A 22,230-nucleotide genomic window follows, 5' to 3' on the forward strand; every position below is an offset into this window, starting at 1 on the left:
TCAGGAATATGACACGTTGGGGTAACAGTTTGGCTGTACAATTCATTCTATACACGGTAGTCGTGCTTTCCTCACATGCCCGCTGTACACCGGTGTACATCTTGCCGCTACACCGGCTCATCCTCTCATACTGGGAACCTTCTTCCTTCCAGACTCCTCAGCTTCCAATGCATGCAGCGAGTAGAGGTCAGCACCACCCAGTGGCCGGCAGAGGGAGGAGCATGCTCTACTAAAGGGAAGCCGAGGATGCCTTCGGTATCACAACTGCGGGGCTGCAAACAGCTGTGAGCTCCCGGTGTCGTCTTCTACGTTCTCTGAGGTCCAGGAATAGAGTGCCCGGAGGTGAGGGGCCGTCAGGAGGTGAGAGGAGCTCTATGGTTTCTTCTTCCAGCTCTTTGTGAGGACCGTTATATGCAGACAAAAGGTAACCAGGCTGATAAGGAAGGTTCTCTGTGTTGTAGATAGGAAGAGGAGGAGGGAAGTCTGTGCCTGGCTCCATCCTATCTATGGGCTCTGTGCTTGTTTACCGATGGAGCCCGGTATTGGCCGCTATCCTTGACATGATGGGTGGAGGGAGCTGGGCAGGGGTCTCATCTATGGTTCTTCTGATCCATGGTTCTGATTCATGGTTCTCTTCAGCCGTGGTTCTGATCCATGGTTCTCCTTAGCCATGGTTCTCCTCAGCAGTGGTTCTGATCCATGGTTCTCCTCAGCCATGGTTCTGATCCATGCTTCTCCTCAGCCATGGTTCTAATCCATGCTTCTCCTCAGCCATGGTTCTGATCCATGCTTCTCCTCAGCCATGGTTCTGATCCATGCTTCTCCTCAGCCATGGTTCTGATCCATGCTTCTCCTCAGCCATGGTTCTGATCCATGCTTCTCCTCAGCCATGGTTCTGATCCATGCTTCTCCTCAGCCATGGTTCTGATCCATGCTTCTTCTGATCCATGGTTCTCCTCAGCCATGGTTCTGATCCATGGTTCTCCTCAGCCATGGTTCTGATCCATGGTTCTCCTCAGCCATGGTTCTGATCCATGGTTCTCCTCAGCCATGGTTCTGATCCATGGTTCTCCTCAGCCATGGTTCTGATCCATGGTTCTCCTCAGCCATGGTTCTGATCCATGGTTCTCCTCAGCCATGGTTCTGATCCATGGTTCTCCTCAGCCATGGTTCTGATCCATGGTTCTCTTCAGCCATGGTTCTGATCCATGGTTCTCTTCAGCCATGGTTCTGATCCATGGTTCTCTTCAGCCATGGTTCTCTTCAGCCATGGTTCTCTTCAGCCATGGTTCTCCTCAGCCATGGTTCTCCTCAGCCATGGTTCTCTTCAGCCATGGTTCCCCTCAGCTATGGTTCTCCTTGCCCATGTATCAATATGAGGAGAGGTGATCTCAGTGTATTGTAGAGGTCACATTCAGGTAAATGCTGGTGGTGGGATGAAGGATGAGTGGAGATGAGGACCTGTGTTGTAATGCTGTCTGTGTGGTTATTGAAGGGAACCTTGTCCAATAATGACGTGTACGATGCGATCACCTATAACCATCACATTACCGCAGTCCGCTAAGTTCACACAGGCAGTGGATCTGTGTCCTGACCTATGAATACAATGGCCCGTTCACATTATTGCAGCTAGGAAGCCTTGTGTTGCAGCACATTCAGGGCACTGTAAACACCCATGCGGGTGAGCTGCTGACTGTTTTGGTGCGTCATGTTTAGGGTAGACTATTCATGTCAATGGACTGCCCTAAGCACAAAATTCACAAAGGAGTGCTGTTTTTTTTTTTTTTTTTTTTTTATTTTTCGTCTCATTGTACCAAAACGCATGGTACATTAACATGTTTTGACACACAATTTCTGATGCACGTTAGCAAGATGCGACGGAGTGCCACTAAAAATTAGGACTCATTGAGGGGGGTGATTAATCCAGTCCTTCATGCAGATGCATGTGGATCTACCTTGGAGCTGCATGCAGACAGCCCATAGAAGTGGATGCACACACAGCAGCTGCATGGACACAAACACATCAAAGTTTGAAGTGCGGGCAGGAGCAGCTGCACGGATGTGAACACAGACACTGTGTACCTGCTCCTGCCTGCAGCTCAAACTTTGCAGGGTAATCATGTGGTTCTTTTTATGTTTTGAATAGAATGAGGAGGGATTACAATCTCTAAGATTTTTGGTTTAGGTTCATACCTGTGTGGGTCAGGAGTGCTGAACAAATCACATGTTCCCGGCCTGCATGTGCCATGAAATTCCTAACGGTACCCCCATGTATTAGAGAATGTGGTAAGTTTTAATACACACAAAATTTAGCTCGGTGTGGCGTGATTTGAAAAAAAGAATCAGGGACATGTTTCCATGCATTTCTGCAGGTAGGGCAATCTGTTGAAATTAATGGACTGCCTTTCCACAAAATGCAAGTCACCTAAGTGTGAACCTGGTGTTACTGCTGCCTGTCTTTTTTTCCTCTCCGTTCCTGAGTGCTGTCATTAGAACAGGAGGTGAGGGAAACTCCAACTGGGGATGCAGACAACAGTGAAAACATGGTGGAGGCTCTAACCCAGGGGTGGGCAAACTTTTTGACTTGAGGGCCGCAATGGGTTCATATATTGGACCCGGGGGCCGGACCAAGAGTAGATGAATGATGTGTATGTGTCATCCATAGTAAGTATAGTAATATTCCCCCATAGTAAGCATAGTAATTCATTCCCCATATAGTAATTCATTCCCCACATTAATTCATCCCCCATATTAAATCCCCAAGTCCCCCCTGTGTCAATTCACTTACCTTTGCTCCGCGCGTTCCTCTCGCCGCGTTCCCGCGCTGTTCTGGTGTAGCATGCAAATCTGTCTCCTATGAGGATCTGTCCCCCTCAACGTATCTGCGCATGTGCCAGTTTCAGGCATTAGATAGCAGCCGATCGGCGATCTCCGGCACATGCGCAGATACGTCGAAGGGGAACAGATCCTCATAGGACAGATTTTCATGCTACACCGGTCTTCAGGGAGGACTGTGAGAGGAGCCTAGCGGGAGCCTAGCTCCGCGGGCCGGATTAAAAGGTCCGCCGGGCCGTATATGGCCCGCGGGCCGTAGTTTGCCCATTGCTGCTCTAACCCAACCCTACGTTATTCAAAACAAAACGTTCTCATTTAGATTGAGCCTGAACTCAAAGTGAAGATTTGGTATGTTAGAGTGAACATAATAAAATGTTAATGATATCCAAGCTTCACCCTGGAAAATTAGCCTTTTGTTTTGAGCACTTGCTGGTGCTTCCAGTCTCATAGCTGTATATCTGCAGTTCAAGATCTAAGGCACTGCTGCCTCTGACTGCTAGTCTCAGGATGTATACAGTGAGATTTGGTGCTGTGCTGTTCACTGTTGTCTTTGCTGGAGGCTCTGATATGCTGAAGGAAAGCCCTGCATTTACCAAAAAGTCCACCTTCATACAGCGACCATGCAAAACAAGGTATGGCAAATCCGTAATGGGGAAAGATCAGCTTTAAGGACACCATTGGACATATGCATTTTGTCAATCTTTTTTGGGCGTAGCTTCCAGAACTTAGTCCCTCTTTTAGTTGGGAATCTTTAAAGCTGAACTAAAGAGCATCTGAGTACCACAAACTGAAAACACTATTTAATTTATTTCTAATGTTCAGATCAACTTCGCCCGTTCTTCCATGTCTCCATGCTTTATTTTGTTGCGAAATCACTTTGCAAAACAGGGACAGATGATTCAGCATTCCTGGAATTTTGTGGCCCATAGGCCAGGCGTGAAGGCAGGAGGGAGTGTTTAGCTTAGGAAGTCCCTCCTCCCAATGAAAGAAAATAAATTCCCGTGAAAACTCCTGGGATGTATGACATCATTTTAGCCTAGGCCAGAAACCAGCAAGTAACTGAAGAAATGTTAAAAAAAAAATAAACGTGATATAACTTCCTATCTATTTCCTAATGCTAACAGCATGACGATTAAGAATCGGTATTGTTGATTGAGACAGTTTGGTTCCACTTTAATCTATGACTTTCAGCAAGCAAATGAATTAATCTCACATGGTTGATACATTTGTTACTGTAATCCTCGTTATGTTTTCAGCTCTGTACTACAAAACTGACAGTTGGAAGCTGGCTTGGACTGGATGGTAAGGTTGACAAGAAATGTTCGATATAGAGCACTTTTCATACATAAACCTCATAGAGAGATTTATTTGGCAAAGCAGTCTGGGAGATTTCCACATTACAGATCCTTTGCTCTGATAGATGCTTTGAATAGCCTGGAGGTACCTGCAATGACTTCCAAGTGGCCTCTTTCTAATATTCCTAAAGATTACATCTGTTGAACACAGAAATGGATTTGCTTGGTAAATCTTTTGCGGTGATGTATGGAAGATTTTCCTGCCCACATTTGTTCTTTTAGCAGGCACAGGCTGACATGCACACATACATGATGATGCTTAATTGTTATTTCTCTACTTGGCTTCACTATGCCAATCCTTGCTGTATCTAGCATCAGTGATACCAGACACACACGGTTTAATTCACATTTTCCGTTCTCTTTGTGCATATGGATAATGGTACTGTATCTATTTTAATTAAAAAAAACAAACATTTTTTTTCGTGATCGATATACAGCTGTCATGTGACCCAGCTCTTTCCCAGCCTATCTGCAAGAAAACATCAGGAGGAGCTTCTAGTCCTCTGCTGCTGGTTATGTGTTTGCAAATATGGAGGAAAAATACATTTTATTAGAACAAAAAATTTTAGGCCTCATGCACACTGGGCATTAAAAAAATGCCACTTTTACAGGCTTTTGGAGTTTACTTTCTTCAGCCTGTATAAGCATCTCTATGTTAGCCAAAAAAAAAAAAAGTGCACAAGTATATTTTTGAGAAGAGCTTTCAGACAGAAAAAAAAACACTTGATGTGCATAAATGTGATGCTAAGGGGAGTTTTCAAGTGTACATAGGTTATAGTGAAACATTTTAGGGAAAAACCACTTAAAAGCAATTGTCCATAAACTCTTGTGCAATAGAGATCACTGTGAGCAAAAAACATGGTGTGGGCTATCTAGGGGGAGGTTCTTCCAATCACAGCCTGTTTTGAGCTCCCCCAGCCTGTGTATATTGTTTGTATGTGCTTAGAAATTACTGTGAGTTGAAACCTCCATCAGTGAACATGTAATATCCCACACCATTGTATTTAGCTGTTTAGTGGGCATGGAGGAGGAGGAGGGAGGAAGTGGGCTGTCATTTAACTGGAGTGTATACACGCACATGTGTGTCCCATGGGCTGCACAGATAAGAAAGGAACTGAAACTCGAGCATGCTCAGTAGATGTACCATCTTGTCTGTTCAATCTCAGGCTACAGTGAGGACACAGACAAGGAGGGAGGAACAGTGAACAGCAGGATTAACCAGGTTTTAGCAGAATACAGAAAACATAGCCCAAAGCTTCAACATAATGATATACATTTAGTTTTTATTCAGGTGTATGAACTGTCGTTTCTACTAACAGTAGTTAGGATTTTCTGTAAACTGTATATAACATTAATGGATTCACATAAAAGTCATAGTATAAAGACTGGCTCACACAGTAGATGGCTGTGCGTTATGCTGCGTATAAAGCATGTCTTCTGGTATGCTCTGTTCACCTGTGTTTCAGCACATTGCAGTGTTTGTTTTGTTTCTTTTTTTTTTTCTTAAACTTTACTGAAAATTATCATTTCTTTCAACACAACAGGATGCTGTCATGCTATGCTATGCATTGTAATGTGTTGTACACATAGAAAACAATAGTTTTCTATGTGTCCTTTCAAGAAACCTGCAGTGACTAATGCAGATCAGCTCTATCCAACTAACCTGGTGTGAGCGAACCCCAAGAGTTAGCCCTCATTCATACGGATTCTGATGTTTATAGTTCACAAATAGGCTGTATGTTTATGCGGCTTAAGCCTCTAAGTGCTGCCCATGGGCAGACAATGTAAGTATAGGGAAGCAGCAGCGGCATACGTGTAGTTGCTCATCCCAGTTTGACAGATATGCAGGAGAAAATCCCAAGCGCAGACAGCATTCGTTAGGGGCCTCTCTCCTACTCATCTGTCAAACTGGGATAAGTGGCTGTGTCCATGCAGCTATTGGGCCCCCATACACTTACATGCAGCATCTGGTGGCTTAACACAGGGCCCATTCACAGACTACAGGGCTCAGTACCCTTGTGGAAAAGGCTTTAAGCAGTCCAATTAACTTGTCACACAGTTGCGGTAGAGAGACTTTTTGTAATACAATATTAGCCCACTTACACCTGGCATTCCTCTGGGAATAAAAACTTGTATAAATTCAGGTAGGATGGTGCTGGAGGATTTACAGGGTAGTAAATGGTGTTTGGCCACTTAGGCACTGCATCTTGTGACAGATGGGATAATTTCCCCAACAGTTGGCCGTAGGTTACCCATTACATGACGTTTAGAAGAATGATGCACAACCTTAATGGAATGTTTCATTACCATAAATTTAGATATTAGGGCATGGACAACTACTTTTTTTAAAAGAGATCTACGTTAATCCAACTTCATTAGACTTCTTAGAAATCTCTGTGTAATCCACACTAGTTATGTGATTCTTGTTTGTCCTATGACCTTTAGACTTTCATTCCAGAAATGCTTTAGAACACTTATTGGTTATCCATTCTGTAAACTGTAAAGTTTCTAAGTAAATAATTTCCATTTATATGGAATGTTAAATGTTCCCTTTTACAATTCTAAATAAAATGGTTTCTGAATTGTACAGAATAATGATTGAGCGTTTTGTCAAAACATAGTAGGCTATTTTTTTTTTTAAATAAGAGATGATCGTCAGAAATTATGAGCAACCTTCAGCGCTCACACAGAAGATGGAAATAATTATTATATGAAATAAATTATACTAGAATGTGAACAATTAAATAGGAGGGAGTAAAAGGACTAAAACCAGTCCACAGATGGCTCTTCTGATGTCCCTGGCTCCAGTGTCTTTCATCTGCCACACTCTCTGAGGGATTTTAAGATGTAAGTTTCTTTATAATAAATTACTACTGCTTTTATCTACACTGACCTGGCGCCCTGCTTGTCGCTCTTTTGCATATTTTTTTGAAAGATTATAAAAAGGGTTGCATGGTTAATTGCAGACCCAACTGTCATTTTCTGACAAAGGCTAGAAAATACAATTTCAGGGTCTTTTTGAGTTCATTTGATGGCCCAGAATATTATTGTTACAAACACCTTGATAATCAAGTAATACCAACAAATCCTATGATCCTCTCTGCATTTCAAAATTCTTCCGACAATCTGCACAATTAACTCCCCTACATTTTAGTTCTACTACCTCATGTGATGGTTCCTCCTCTTAAAGCGGTCATAAACCTCTGACATCAAATATGAACAAATCCCTCTATAGCAGTGTTTCTCAACTCCAGTCCTCATGGACCCCCAACAGGTCATGTTTTCAGGATTTCCATTATTTTGCACAGGTGATTTGATCAGTTTCACTGCCTTAGTAATTACCACAGCTGTTTCATCTGAGGGAAATCCTGAAAACATGACCTGTTGGGGGTCCATGAGGACTGGAGTTGAGAAACACTGCTCTATAGTGTGTGTTTGTCTCAATCCAGAGTCCACACAGAACAGGTACAGCTGTGCATAGTAACCGGTCGGCTTATAGGTTTTATCAAAGCTTAAATCTGCAAGTGTGTGTATAAGAACCCCCGATTACACCAGTACAGCAAATACCTGCCTCCTCAATCAACGGAGCACCAGTGAGCAGTGGGATGATGTAGGCAATGCCCATCCTAATAGTTTCACCTTTTAACTTCCTCTGTAAATGGCCGATTTGTACTGTGTATGCTTGCTGCAGTCCTTTCCTTTTCCTGTGGCAAAGCCGTACTCACAATGCTTGCATGCCCTGTGATTGACAGCTTCAGCTATACATTGTTTCCTGGGTGCTCATGGATGGAGGGTCCATGCCCTACACCGGGGCTTGGATTTCTCTGAGCTCTGTGTTGTAGCTCTGCAGTGTGTGTGACGTCAGATCGCTGCCTTCTGCTTTTTGCTGATGACAAAAATCCTGTGATCTGTGTGTTTTTACAAGACTGTAGCGTATAGAGGGCTATAGATAAACAGGTACAACTTATGTAGAGGACTTGCTTTATCTCTGTGTATCACCTGAGGCAAGTCACTTCACTGCACATATGTATGGGTTTAAATACAAAACAATTCTTATTGCAGTAGAATGCTGCATGCGGTTAGTCTGAACACACAACCACAATCAAAAGCTATACCGAAATAGGTGTGCAGTCTGTAAAAAGAAAATGTAAACGAACATTTAAATGACAGTGACATAAAATAAGAAAAAACATTTTGTTTGGAATTACAGGTAAACAAAGTGCACAACACTTCATCTAGTCCATAAAAGACAAACAAAACTGTGCAATCCAGTGCTTCCCTCTGTGCCACACACCACCCAGTGTCCAAGTGTCTTACCAGATATTAAGATATCCAAACCAGAAGAGGTCAACAAGCGCTTAATCAGTAATGTGGCAGCAGCATCCCTGCTTTTCCCCAACAACGCCTGACCAATGACGAAATGCTTAGGGCGGAGCCTGGGCTGTGACATCACACCCAGTGACTGCCATTATGTATTTTCTTGTCTCTTGCATTCCTTGCTGTTTGTGTACTTTTTTTTTTTTTTTATACAAAATAAACATGATACAGTATTATGGCATAGAGTTTGTCTCTGCCTTTTATGCACCTTGAGGATATCTCTGATCCCATTGGTGGATGTCTGAACTGGGGGATGCTTCTGCCACAATGAGGATTACTGACTAAGCGCTTGTTGATCTCTTATAATTTAGAGATCATAGTATCTGGTATTATGCCTGGATATTGGTTGGTATGTGACACGGAGGGAAGCACTGGATTGCACAGTTTTCTTTTAGTTTCTTTATAGATTTTGTCTAAGAATACACTCTTAAAAAGGGAAAGACACCTCACTTCAATGTATTTGCTAACACTTTTGTATGTCACTTTCATTTGAATGATTTTAGTTAAATCTTTTTCCTCACAGATTGCTCATCTATTTCTTGTATGTAAGGGTTTACAGCCACATTAAAGAGGAGTTCCGCCCCCCCCCCTCCCAAAAATTAAAAGTCAGCAGCTACAGGGGGGCCTAACTTCCAACTGAGTTCACCACAGCGAAGTGGGAGCGGGTACCTGTCAAAACCAGGTACCCACGCCCCCAAAAAGTGCCAGATGTGGCAGCTGAGAGGGGGAGGGGGCAGACAAGTGGAGTCTTCACGTTTGGGTGGAACTCCGCTTTAAATATAAGGCTTACTTCTAATTGCATTTTCTCTGCAAGTGAAAATGCTTTTTTTTTTCTAAGGGTCTATGCACACTGACATAAAAAACAACAATCCTTAGGCAGAAAGTAAAACACTAGTTTTATGCTTCTTTGTACTAGCATTTAGGCACTTTAACCCTAGGTTCACACCTATGTAGGTTGCATTTGAGATGTTTCTGCGTTTTTTTGTTTTTTATTTTTTTTGTTTTTTTTAATTTTTGTAAAATTCTTTTGTTGCTAGGCAGATTTAAAATACAAAAAAAACACAACTTTTTGCATTCAAAAAAGTCCCGACTCTTTCCAAAAAAACGCACTGTGTGAAAACGTACAGATGTACTTGTCCCATAGGAAATCATGTTAAATGGACTGTACTGCATTTCTGCAAAACACTGCAGATATTGCTTAGGTGTGAACCTAGGGTTAGTGCTTTTTTCTGCCAGAAAACTGCTCTCAAAAATGCCAAAACGCTGAGCTTAAAATATGCCTCTAAAACGTCCTGATGTGCATGGGATCATATTGAGCTGCTTCTACAGGCAAAATGCAAAACTGTAGAAGCAGTGTTTTTTTTTTTTTTTTTTTTAAGTCAATGTGCATGGGCCCTAACTCTAGCAGGTTTCAATATTGCCCAAGGACAATTAGGGCCATACATCACCCAGATCACAATTATCTCTGCAGTGGGTATGACGAAGTGTTTCCATTCAGCTGCAGACAGGCTGCACAAATCAATGACAGGCTGACACTGCCTACTGCTGTTTGCATGCATTCACAGATGGAATTATTACCTGTGGTTAAGGACAGACTTGCTCCCCCTGCATGCAAACTGTCTAATTTCCAGAGCCTGCATCTATTCCTAACTGCAAGTAATCCACTCCATGTGAGAGCTGTAGACAGTGCCAACCTGTCATTTCTTTGTATAGGTTTATGGTCTATAGCTGGCTAAAAACACCCGGCCATACGCGCTGCAGAAATACAATGATTTGGGCATTGTACAGCCCTAATCGTCCATGTGTATGAGCCCTAAAGACTCTCATATAGAGAATCCATTCCACAGGCTCTCTATGAACATGGGGAGGGTAATGCATTTCATGGGGAGGGTAATGCATTTCATGGGGAAGGTAATGCATTTCATGGGGAGGGTAATGCATTTCATGGAACATATAGAATTATGTGTATTACTGCTTTTTCAGTTCACATATTTTCTGCAATTATGACCTGCATTCAAGAAACTAAACAAAATGATTAGGCTCAAATAGACCTTCAAGTCTTTCATAGAATTTTGCAGGTAATGTAAATTTACCTACATACTCATTCCTTGTTTTCAGGTATTTTATGACTTTTTTTTTTTAATACACATTCTTGTTATGTGATAAAGTAAGTACATCCCGATGAAACTGTTGACTTTTCAACATGTTTAACCTCTTGAGCTCCAGAAGGTTTTACCCCCCCTCACCACCAGGCCATTTGTTGCTATTTAGCACTGCGCTCCTGTTAATTGTACGGTCATGCAATGCTGTACCAAAACAAAATTTGTCTCATTTTTTTCCACACAAATAGAGCTTCTCTTGGTGATATTTGATCGCCACTGTTAAGTTTTTGAAAATTAAAATTTGAAACCTAAAACCTAAAATTTTGGGGGAAAAAAAAATATTTTCTACTTTCTGCTGTAAAACATATCCAAATTAAAATTAAAAAATTTCTTCAAAATTAGGCCAATTTTTTAAAATTTAGGCCAAAATGTATTCTGCTACATGTATTTGGGAAAAAAATCTGAATAAGTGTATATTGATTGGTTAGGGGCAATCAGCGGGTAACTGTGTGCATAACAATATGTTTAGTGTGTGAAGTGTGGTGATTTTACAAAGCAATGTGCTGGTTTTTACTCCCTGTTTTGAAGGGGAAAAAAGTCACATCAATGCTGTCTGTAGAGGTTCCTGTGTTGTTTACCAACTTGGCTTTCTGCTGTCATTACCTCAGCCGTTCAGCTGGTCCTGGCCATAAATAATTGTCTGGGACCCAGTGATCGGCTTGTGCTGAAGCAAGTGTAAGCGTGCATAGACTTGGAAGAAAGCCACAACATACAGGTATGTTACAGTGCCTGAATGGGCCGACCTTTCGCAGTATATGTACTGCGGCGGGTCAGCAAGCAGTTAAGCAAACATTGGATCTTCAACCAAACAGTGCTTACATATAAAGGGTATCTACTTAACACAAGGAAAATTATCTGGTACAGTATCAATTAAATGTTTGGCTATTCTATGCAGATTTCCTTCATATTTGTGGGTTTTCTTCCATGAACTGCTCATTTAAAATCCACCTCCAACATTTCTGCGGGATTAGGGAAATAGGGGCCAGGGTCTAGGCCAGAGTATAACCCTGTGTTTCAGCTTTATAATCCATGCCGTGGTGTGTTTGTTAAGTGTGTTTTGGATTATTATTTTGTTGAAAGTCCCATTTTCAGTTTAACATCAAGTTTCATACAGATGATCTCGCATTCTAATCAAGCACACCTTGATATGATGCATAATAGATAGTTGATTCAATGGCATCTTTTACACGGATAGCCGGAGGGCAGTAAAAACAGGTGGCTGAGGAGTAGATTATGAGAACTAATACAGTGTATCTGTATTTTTTCTATGGTACTTGTGCAAATGTATCACCTTTTATCTGTAGGCCCAATTGGCATGGAGTTGTTCCCATGACTTTATGACATGTTTGTAGGACAAGCAAGCTGATCACTTTTCAAGGGAATTTTCACTGACTTTGTAAAGTGAATTTTCACCACTTTCACCAAGTATAACCTAGTATATTTAAAGTGGTATGAAATTTAAAAACAACATTGTATTTAACATTTTATTTATTTTAGAAGTGGTAGCTGCATTGTTTTTTATTTTGAACTGGAGATCCAGCCATTAAGTCTGTTATTTTTCGACTTCCTTTAACAGATAAAAGTGGCAGGTTGCATGTTGCAAAAAAACATTTAAAACTGAGAGGTGAAACCTTTATCACAAAAAGGATAAAAAAAACCTGCTTTAACGTCTTAAGAAGTCCTCATGAATACTGGACGTTTTTACAGCTGCGGTTTTTGACATTTTTTTTTCTACAGCCAGTAAACGCGCCAGCATGTTATCCTATGTGTCCATGCACACAGACTGTAATCAACATTTTTTGGCTGAAAAAAAAAACAAAAAACAGAACTAGTGGGTTTCTAGAGGAAAACCAGTGTTTTTGGACATTTTTTATTGACCAAAAAAAATTTAGTTTTTTGGTCAAAAAAACTCTAAAAAATGCAAACGCCACTAAATACTAATACAAAAACGCTGAAAAACTCACATTTTTAACATTACTTTAAACAGCTAACGTTACCAGCATAAATATACTGCATTTTTATAGGTTTATTATTGCTCAACATGCGTGTTTAATGACATAGTGACCTTCGCTTAACTGGTTCTTTTGATGTCATTTTTGTGCCATTCTGCTTAGGAGCACTTAAGTGTATCTGAGTATTAATGCCTGAAAGAAGTGGTTGTACAGATGAGTGAGTTTATTATTTGGGTGGATTGAACTGTAGCCAAAAGCATTTATTTACTTAAAAACAAAATTCACTCTGAGCATTGACCACCATTGTAAGGGTGCACACTTAGCACTGACCACCATTTTAAGGGTACTTTTTTTTTTTTTTTTTTTTTTCTTTTTTAATACCCTTTTTGTATTTTACTGTCTAAATGGTAAAAAACTTACAATTACTACTTGTTTCATTCAGTAATGCTTGCCTTTCCTATTTTATATACAGTATAGTGCAGTGCATTTTTAGAACCTTTTGACACTTGTTGCCTAAAGCATCAAAAGTAACCACAAATCACACCTGGAACAAACATGGAAATGCCATAAAATTATGGAGCAGTAGCTTGTCTAAGAGCTCTCCTAAGAGCCAGAAATGTTCCTCAATTCACTTTAAAGAACAATTTAAAGTGTTACTAAACCCACAACAGTAAAATCAGTCTGTATATGCAGTAAAGCATGCATGCTTGTTATACTCACTGTGAAACCTAAGGGGTTAATCCTCTCATGATGTAAAAAGGCTGCTTAATCCTTACTTCTCTGATCTTCCCCTTCTTCCAGTGTCCCCCTCTTATCTAGAGAGTTTTTTTTTTTTCTTGGAGAGTGCATGAAAAATGAAAACTCCTCCTACAAGCTTTAACATGTGCTCGGCTGGACACTGATAGAAGTCACAAGACTGCTCTAACTGCTGATGTGATTTAGCAGTTTATATTTATTAAAATAATTGAATGTCCATGTTCTGTGTACTGTGGAAGACCAGATATAGTGAATGCAAGGTCCTGGGTTTAGTAACACTAACTTTTAACGCTAGTTAGGCAAAGGTATAAACACATCAGAATTGGTTAAAAGCATACCAACACAAAAAAAAGAACCCCAGCCAGTTAATTCATAGTCCTCATAGAAGCCACCAACAGTGATCGAACATAGCCGCTTACCAGATATCTGTGACCACTAAGGAATATTCGGTCAAAAAGCGTAGTTATACTCAATGGTAACGGCCGGACTCCAAGCAAATTCAATCCTCAGATTGATTCACCAATAAAAAGTATCTCTCCCAAATATGCAAGTCATAGAGAAAGCAGAAACATCTCAGTGTAGTAAACGCCAAGAAAAACCATTTATTCCAATTATTGCACTTACATAGATCAGTAGGAAACCAGCATATCAAGAAAACCAACACGACCGCCGCCATCCATTCTAGTGTGCGATGACATCACACACCAAAGCTCCTCCATACGCGTTTCATCAAAAGACGTCGTCAGGGGCATGGCAGACGACGGTCATCACACTATAAATACATCACACTATAAATACCCGGAAAACAGAAGAGGAACTCCCATTCTACCATGTGCGCTGCAAAGACCGGAAGTAACCAAAACTTACAATAAACCAATGCATCCTAAAAACACAATGGTATAAGCACCATTTTCAACAACTCTGCTTGTTATGGTGATCATTGTTGCCAAGATAGAGTGATAAGAAATTAAAATATTTTAATTGCAAAGTACAGAACGCAGATAAAGTATTCATAGACCCCAAGTTATAGGCTTGTACATTTTAGGTCATTGGAGACTGGCAAAGCTTTTGAGGACATGCCCACTGGGCACCTCCCTTATTACTTTACTTCACTCCGAGACCCCAGTTTTCTGCTAGGTGATGAACTTCTATTTCAGAGATATCACCCTTACCTCAAAGCCTTTCTTCAATCTAGTGACATTTACCTGTCCAGGGATCCAGCGCTATCCTCACCTGAACCAGTTCTTTACCGGTTTTTAGGTTTCCAGCGACGGCATCTTTAGTGTGTGAAGCCAACTGTGGCAGCTTGTGGCTTCACAGCCAGCTTCCTTCTGCACATGCGTGAGCTATGCTGCCCTTTATGAATGGTCCCACAGTCTTCCGGGACCTGTGACATGTCCCAGAGAACTGTGCAAAGAGACGGGGGGGCGTAACTGTCAAGACCTGCTCCACCCAAAAAATGATATGCCAAATGTGGTAGAGAAGGGGGGAGGAGAACCTAAAGCAGAACTTTCCTTTTTGGGTGAAATTCTGCTTTAACTAGTTTTATTATTTTGTTTTCTCATCTATTTTATCCTCAGATTTTTCAATCAACTCCTCACTGTTCTCTAATGCCATAAAAAGAAAAAGTACACCTGGATTGGTGCACCCTCGGTAAACCTTGGGAGCTGGAGCCAGACATCTTGCTGTGGGGATGGCCTCTAATTTTGCTCTGGGCACTGAATCCTGCATAGGTGCTCACCTTGGTTCTTACTGCAATGCGTGTAATCAGCCGCAGGGTGCTTTACAAGACCATGGTCTTCATCCAGACCATGAAGACGCCTTTGGGGGTATGCCCACTAAAACAGACAAAGCCTGGACTTTATATACAGTCCAACGTCATAGACAGGTAAAACAGGGTCACATTGTCTGCTTCTGACTATTAATATAAAAGAATAGGGCTCTTTTCAAATTTGGCACTAAAGCTCAACCAATTAAAGCTTAGTCTCAGGTGGATGGCAAAATATTACATCACACCACAGGTCGCCCACTTTACCTCTATTCACGCCTAGAGCACTCACACATAGCTATGGCAGACACCAGTCAAAACAAAGCCAGTGCAAAACTGCAGACGAACATTTACTTGCTGAAGGCCCACTCAATCTCAGAGTGAAAATGTGCCTCTGCATTGGAGCAGGAGCACTAACACTGGTTATTCAATCTGATACAAACTCTGTTTTAGCCACACAAGTGGCCTACCTGACAGAGGCAAAATTTTCTGCATCTACAGTATATCAGAATTCCTGAGATAAATAATAGCTGTATTACAGCCATCTTTGCCCAGGCCTCAAAAATGCAATGGACATTGAGGCGGTATTGGAAGAAGCTGCTGAAGATTTTTCTTTCTGAGATTGCTATTATATTGAAGAGGGAGCTTCACGTACCATGCTTGCTAACATGGATAAGCTCACTGCTGTCATCTGCAAATGCCTTGGCATTGTGCAGCTTCATTCTCCTCTGTCTCTCAATAACGCTTTGGGTACAGAAACCTACAAAATCTTTTAAAGACCTTCTTTAAAGTGCTATCTATGTTGCTTGGATCACTCCAGAAAGGATTTTCACTCCTGCCAAGATCTTATCAAACTCTATTCCGTGGAAAAATAGTTCACAAAAAAGCAGTCTGTTCCTGTGGTTGATCCTGCTGTCTCAGTCTTCCTCCTTCAAAGATTCTGAAGATACAAAGTTTGAGATGCTCTTAAAAGGTTCTCTTTACTTTGGCAGTCCCAGTCCCACAACCAGCAATCTTTGCAATTTCAGTATGCCAAATTACAACTAACTGGACTAGAGTAATAAACAACCAACATGACCCTGTTTTTTTAGGAATGTGCTTTACTAGAGCAATTACCTGCTTTTTTGTGTGGATGTCCTAGAACATGGACAAATCTCCAGAATGGCCCTAATCTCTATTCACATACGCAGAATATTCTGGCTAAAAGCCTGGAGAGCTGAAGCTGCCTGTAAAAAGTGCCTCACATATATTCACAAGTATGCCTTTTCAAGGAAGACATCTGTTGAAGTTGACCAATTGATTAAAGATGTCACAGGAGGGAAGGTTTTACTTTCCAAGTGGAAGATCCCAAGCCTTCCTTCCCTCTGCAGGACTCTCTACCTTTGCAAAATAAAGAGCATCTAATTACTCTACCCACTTTAAACTTCCAAACCTAAGTTCAGCCATTCCTTTTAGCACAAGATTGTGCCACAATGCCCACCAAGTCTTCCCATAGTCCAGGGCTTGACAAATCCCAGGCACCAGGTCGCCATGGCAACTAAAAACTGTGGCCTAGCGCCTGGGCTTTTATCAGCCCCAGTGGCGTAGCATGGGGGGGGCAGCAGGGTTGAGCCCTTAGAGGGAGTCATTGAACAGGTGTCCCAGAACAGACGCCAGTCTTGTCATTGCCGGCGGCTGGCAGTTGTCACTGTGCCACTTGTGTATGAGGTTGGGAGGGGGGTGGCGCTGTGAGAGTGGGTTAAAAGGAGAGGGGTGGGGCTGTGAAGGGCGGGTCAGGTGAGGGGCATAGCTCCTGGCGGGAAGTGTGCCCTGCTTCGGGCTCCTCCAACAGGATCACTGGTGCGGGTCCAGGCCGGACTGTCTGGGAAGACTCTTAGCCTCAATTCAGAGCAGGAAGCGGCGGTGCTGAATGGGATCAATGGCCCTGATCCAAACACTCCCTAGCAGGGGACCCCCAGGTGCTCTGGTTCCCCCCAGACAGCTCTGACTCTGGTCTGGGCAGCCTGGGAGCCCGCTACCCCCTGGACAGCTGGTGCATCAGTGCCGCCTATCAGTGACCATTAGTGCCACCTATCAGTGCAGCTTATAAATGCCCATCAGAGCAGTATATCAGTGCAGCCCATCGGTGCCACCTATCAGTGACCATTATTGCCACCCATCAGTGATCATTAGTGCCGCCTATCCGTGCCGCCTACTAGTGACCATCAGTGCCGCCTATCAGTGACCATTAGTGCCTCCTATCAGTAACCATCAGTGCAGCCCATCAGTGACGTCCATCATTGACCATCAGTGCAGCCTATCAGTGCCCATCAATGCACCATATTAGTGACCATCAGTGCAGCATATTAGTGACCATCAGTGCAGCATATCAGTGATGCCTATCAGTGACCATTATTGCTGCCTATTAGTGCCCATCAGTGCAGCCTCATCAATGCTGACTTATCAGTGCAGCCTTATCACCGCACATCAGCTAAGAAGAAAAATTACTTATTTATAAAATAAAACACCCAGTGGTGATCAAATACAACCAAAAGAAAGCTCTATCTGTGTGAATAAATTGATACAAGTTTGGGTACAGTGCTGCATGACCATGCAGTTGTCATTTAAAATAAGCTGTGAAAGCTGAACATTTGCCTGAGCAGGAAGGGGGTGAAAGTAACTAGTAGGCAAGTGGTTAATAAAAAACAAAAACCCTGTCTCCTAACATTTTTTAGCTCGCTTAGCCCTGCACTCTTCATCTTCTCAGTGAAAGGGCACCCTCACTCCTACAGTGGGGCAGCTTCTGTTACAGTTTGTCTTGCTCTGGATCCCAGGCATCCTATACCTTTGAGTACAGTCGGTGGTTTCAAGGGCATATTAAAAAAAAAAGTTTGAAGCGCAACCCCCTCACCACTTTCTTCTCTCAGATCAACCAAAGGCAGTCAGATATGCAAAATCTGAACCATCTTATGACCAAGGGAGTAGTTGTGCCAGTATCACCACAAGACAGTTTTAAATTATTCTGTTCAAACCTGTTCATTGTACCAACGCCCCGTGGGGGATGTTTGTCCTATTCTGGAGTTTATCCCTCAACAGATACACTTTTTTTTTTTTTTTTTTTTTTTTTAAATTCCAAATTACATCTGTAGCCCAGATGTGTAATGCTGCCACCTGCTTCTCTGTTCAATTAAATAATTTTTCAAAGCTCTGCCAGTTGGATGCAGATTTTGACCACAAGGTTCTTGCACTGGCTCTCTGAAGGTGGGTCTGTTGACCCTTTTTTTTTTTTTTTTTTTTTTTAGGACTGTTGGCACAGTTCTGGTTGCCCACCATTCTCATTCATTGCCTGGGGACGTTCCAGGGTTTACAAATACTTTGCCTGCATCCTGTACTGTACAATAAGTGTAATTTTTAATTTCTGTAAATTCCATATCTTAGAGTAAAGCACAGGAGACAGGTCACGCTTCCTTCAAACCCTTGGTTACTTTTCTATGCTTGCTACAAAACTGAGGACTCATGGAGTGGGGTAGGGGTATATGTGAGGCACCCAGTGGGCATGTCCTTTAAAGCTTTGTCAGTGTTCAATCACCTGAAATTATGAGCCTATATGTCAGGGACTATGAAAACTTTGCCTGTGTCCTGTACTTTACTTCAAAATACAAAATTTACAGGTAAGTCACAATTCCTCTTTTTGTCAGATTTTGTGTCACCAGAGCAAGAGTATTGCTGAGGGGGCACCACAGGGTAGGAGGATTGATCAAGGAACATGCTTCTAAAAAAAATTATTTTAAAGTAGCCTCTACGTTTTACAGGGCAGAAGACATTACACTTTTCTCCTTTTTTCTGCTAATCCTTTAAATACTAATAAAAGTTTTCATCAATTGGGTGTTAGATGTTTGTTGGAAGTCATAGATCCTTTAAAAAAATGTTTTGTTTTGTCCTATTCGCTGGTAAAGAAAAAAGGCAAACTAGCCTCCAAGGTATGGTTTAATCTATGTGGAGTAAGGTTGTTTGATTTATCTTTATGTTACAGAACATTTGCAGGTTAAAATAGAATGTTCTTTGAAGAGATAATATATGCAAAGTGACCTGAAGTTTCCGTTTGGGAATATGCAGATTTACTGCTTTTGATTCCTTGCCATTATTTAGTCACATGGACAGGTTTGCAAAATTTCTTAACTTGTTTGACAGAAGCAGTAGAGGGGACATCTGTAATTAATGCTGGCAGTATTAAAGCGATTCTAAAGGTTCATTTATTTTTTTTTAAATAACAAACATGTCTATACTTACCTACTGTGTGTTTGTGCACAGAGCAGCCTGCATCCTCCTCTTCTCGGGTCCCCCGTAGGCTTTCCTAGCTCCTCCTGTCTTTTGGGTGCCCCCACAGCATGCAGCTTGCTATGCGCATGTGCCCCCTACGTGGAAATACAAAATCACATGTATATATGCGATTTTGCGCATCCCTGCCGCCCTGTAGCAGTAGTTCTGCTATAGAGAGGTCGGGAAGCGGTTAAATCTGACTGTAAAATAGGCTAAACATATTACAGTCTGCTTATAAAGCCTTTTAGCTACGTAATATGAAGACTTGCATGAAAGGCCATACAGTGGTGAAAATAGTTATTTGATCCCATGCAGATTTTGTAAGTTTGCCCACTTACATAGACATAAAAGGGTACTTTTTATCATAGGTATATTTAAAATGATAGAGACAAAATGTCAACCAAAAATCCAGAAAAAACATAATACAAATGTTATAAATTGAGTTGCAGTTCAGTGAGTAAAATAAGTATTTGATCACCTACCAACCAAAAATAATTCTGGTTCCCACAGATTGGCTATGTGCTCATGTGGTACACAGATTAGTCAATTTAAGAAGGTGCTCCTAACGACAACCCGTGTGTAAAAGACACTTGTCCACAGAATCTCTCTTTCTTGGACACCACCATGGGCAAGAACAAAGAGCTGTCAGAGGATGTCAAGGACAATATTTTAGACCTGCAAAAGGCTGGAATGGGCTACAAGACCATCAGCAAGACGCTTGATGAGAAAAAAACAACTGTTGGAGCAATTATTTGCAAATGGAAGAAATACAAAATAACCATGAATTGCCCTTGGTCTGGAGCTCCATGCAAGATTTCGCCTCATTGGGTAAGCATGATCATGGGAAAGTGAGGGATCAGCCCAGTACTACACGGAAGGAGCTTGTGAATGATCTTAAGGCAGTTGGGACCACAGTCACCCAACATACCATTGGTAACACAATACGCCACCATGGATTGAATCCTGCAGCGCCCGCAAGACCTCAAGAAGGTACATTTACAGGCCCTTCTGAAGTTTGCCAGTGAACATCTAAATTATTCTAAAAAGGATTGGGAGAAAGTGCTGTGGCCATAGGAGACAAAAATTTAGCTCTTTCGCATTAACTTGACTCACCATGTTTGGAGGAAGAAAAATACTGACTATGACCCTAAGAGCACTATCCCTACAGTCAAGCACAGAGGTGGAAACATTATGCTTCAGGGCTTTTTCTCTGTTAAAGGTACAGGCCGACTTTACCGCATTGAGGGCCAGTGGACAGGGCCATGTATTGTAAAATCTTGGATGAGAATCTTCTTCCCTCAGCCAGACCATGGAAGATGGGTCGTGGATGGGTCTTCCAGCATGATAGTGACCCAGCACATGCTGCCAAGGCAACAAAGGAGTGGCTCAAGAAGAAGCACATTAAGGTCATGGAGTGGCCTAGCCAGTATCTAGACCTTAATCCAATAGAAAATTTATGGAGGGAGCTGAAACTTCCAGTTGCCTAGGACAGCCAAAAAACCTTAAGGATTTAGAGAAGATCTGTAAAGAAGAGTGGACCAAAAATCCCTTCTGAGATGCATGCAAACCTGGTAACCAACTACAAGAAATGTCTTACCTCTTACTTATTTTACTCGCTGAACTGCAACTCAATATATAACATTTGTATCGTGTTTTTTTTCTGGATTTTTGGTTGAAATTCTGTCTCTATCGTTTAAAAAACACCTAGGCTAACAATTATTGACCCTTCATTTCTTTGTAAGTGGGCAAACATAAAAAATCTGCAGGGGATCAAATAATTATTTTCCCCACTGTTCTTCTTTAATGAATTGTTTAGATAGACCCTAGTACTTCATAGTTTTATTAACTGTAAAGTAGATTGTACAATCAGATTGTTACATGTGTGGTCATCTTAAATCTGCAGTGCTCATGGGGGGGTGTTTTTTTGGATAAACGTCTAGCCCTGGACAAAGCAGAGGCTCAAGCTCAACAGCCAGAATCCCACTTTACCCAGACGTGTGTAGGGAAATTCTGCTGCTGCATACTGCAACAGCTAGGTAGAAGGTGCTATATAAAACCCAATGCATTTTCGAACCGGGAGAAAAGAACAGTAAAACTTATGGCTGGGTTCGTAAAAGAACAGTCATCAAATGCTCATATAGCTAATATAAAAGACTCACCCATATAAATAAAAGCTTTGCCAGTTACTACTATGTCTTATATTCCTCCAGGGCCAGATACAGTGAAAGTGACTTACATCAGTACTTAGATACTATAGAGTTTCCAACTCTTTCCACTGCCTGACGACAGGCTCTAGATAACCCCATACCCCTTGAGGAAGTCCAACTTGCCATAGCAGCTTTCCAATGTATTTATTACAGGTACTTATATAGCACCATCAATTTGCGCAGCGCTTTACATATACATTGTACATTCACATCAATCCCTAACCCTCAAGGGGTGTACAATCTAAAGGTCCCTAACTTACATTCATACATACATATACTAGGGCCAATTTAGTCCAGATCCAATTAACCTACCAACATGTCTTTGGAGTGTGGGAGGAAACTGGAGTACCCGGAGTAAACCCACGCAGGTACAGGGAGAACATGCAAACTCCGGGCAGGTGATTCTGTGTTTGGGATTCGAACCAATGACTGTAGTACTGCTGGGTGGAAGTACTAACCATTTAACCACTGTGCTCTCCAATCCAGTAAGACCCGGATAGTCTAACAATAAAATTTTAT

The 22,230-nt window shown here is 41.7% G+C and overlaps 1 protein-coding gene across 2 annotated transcripts in view; it reads left to right on the plus strand.

Annotated features, from left to right (window-relative positions):
* Nucleotides 1-221: 221 nt before the first annotated feature.
* The window catches only part of ABAT (4-aminobutyrate aminotransferase), a 209,604-nt gene continuing 187,595 nt past the window's right edge, over nt 222-22,230 (plus strand). Inside the window, exon 1 of one of the 2 annotated variants that reach the window (XM_089692117.1) lies at nt 222-360. The gene's annotated coding sequence lies outside the window, so the exon portion shown is untranslated. Of the gene's footprint in view, nt 425-22,230 lie in introns of both variants that reach the window. The other variant, XM_089692112.1, reaches the window with a different exon arrangement.

The sequence above is a fragment of the Staurois parvus genome, unplaced genomic scaffold (assembly GCF_062004578.1).
Source record: "Staurois parvus isolate SC_StPar_1 unplaced genomic scaffold, SC_StPar_1.0 ptg000022l, whole genome shotgun sequence".
Taxonomy (NCBI): domain Eukaryota; kingdom Metazoa; phylum Chordata; class Amphibia; order Anura; family Ranidae; genus Staurois; species Staurois parvus.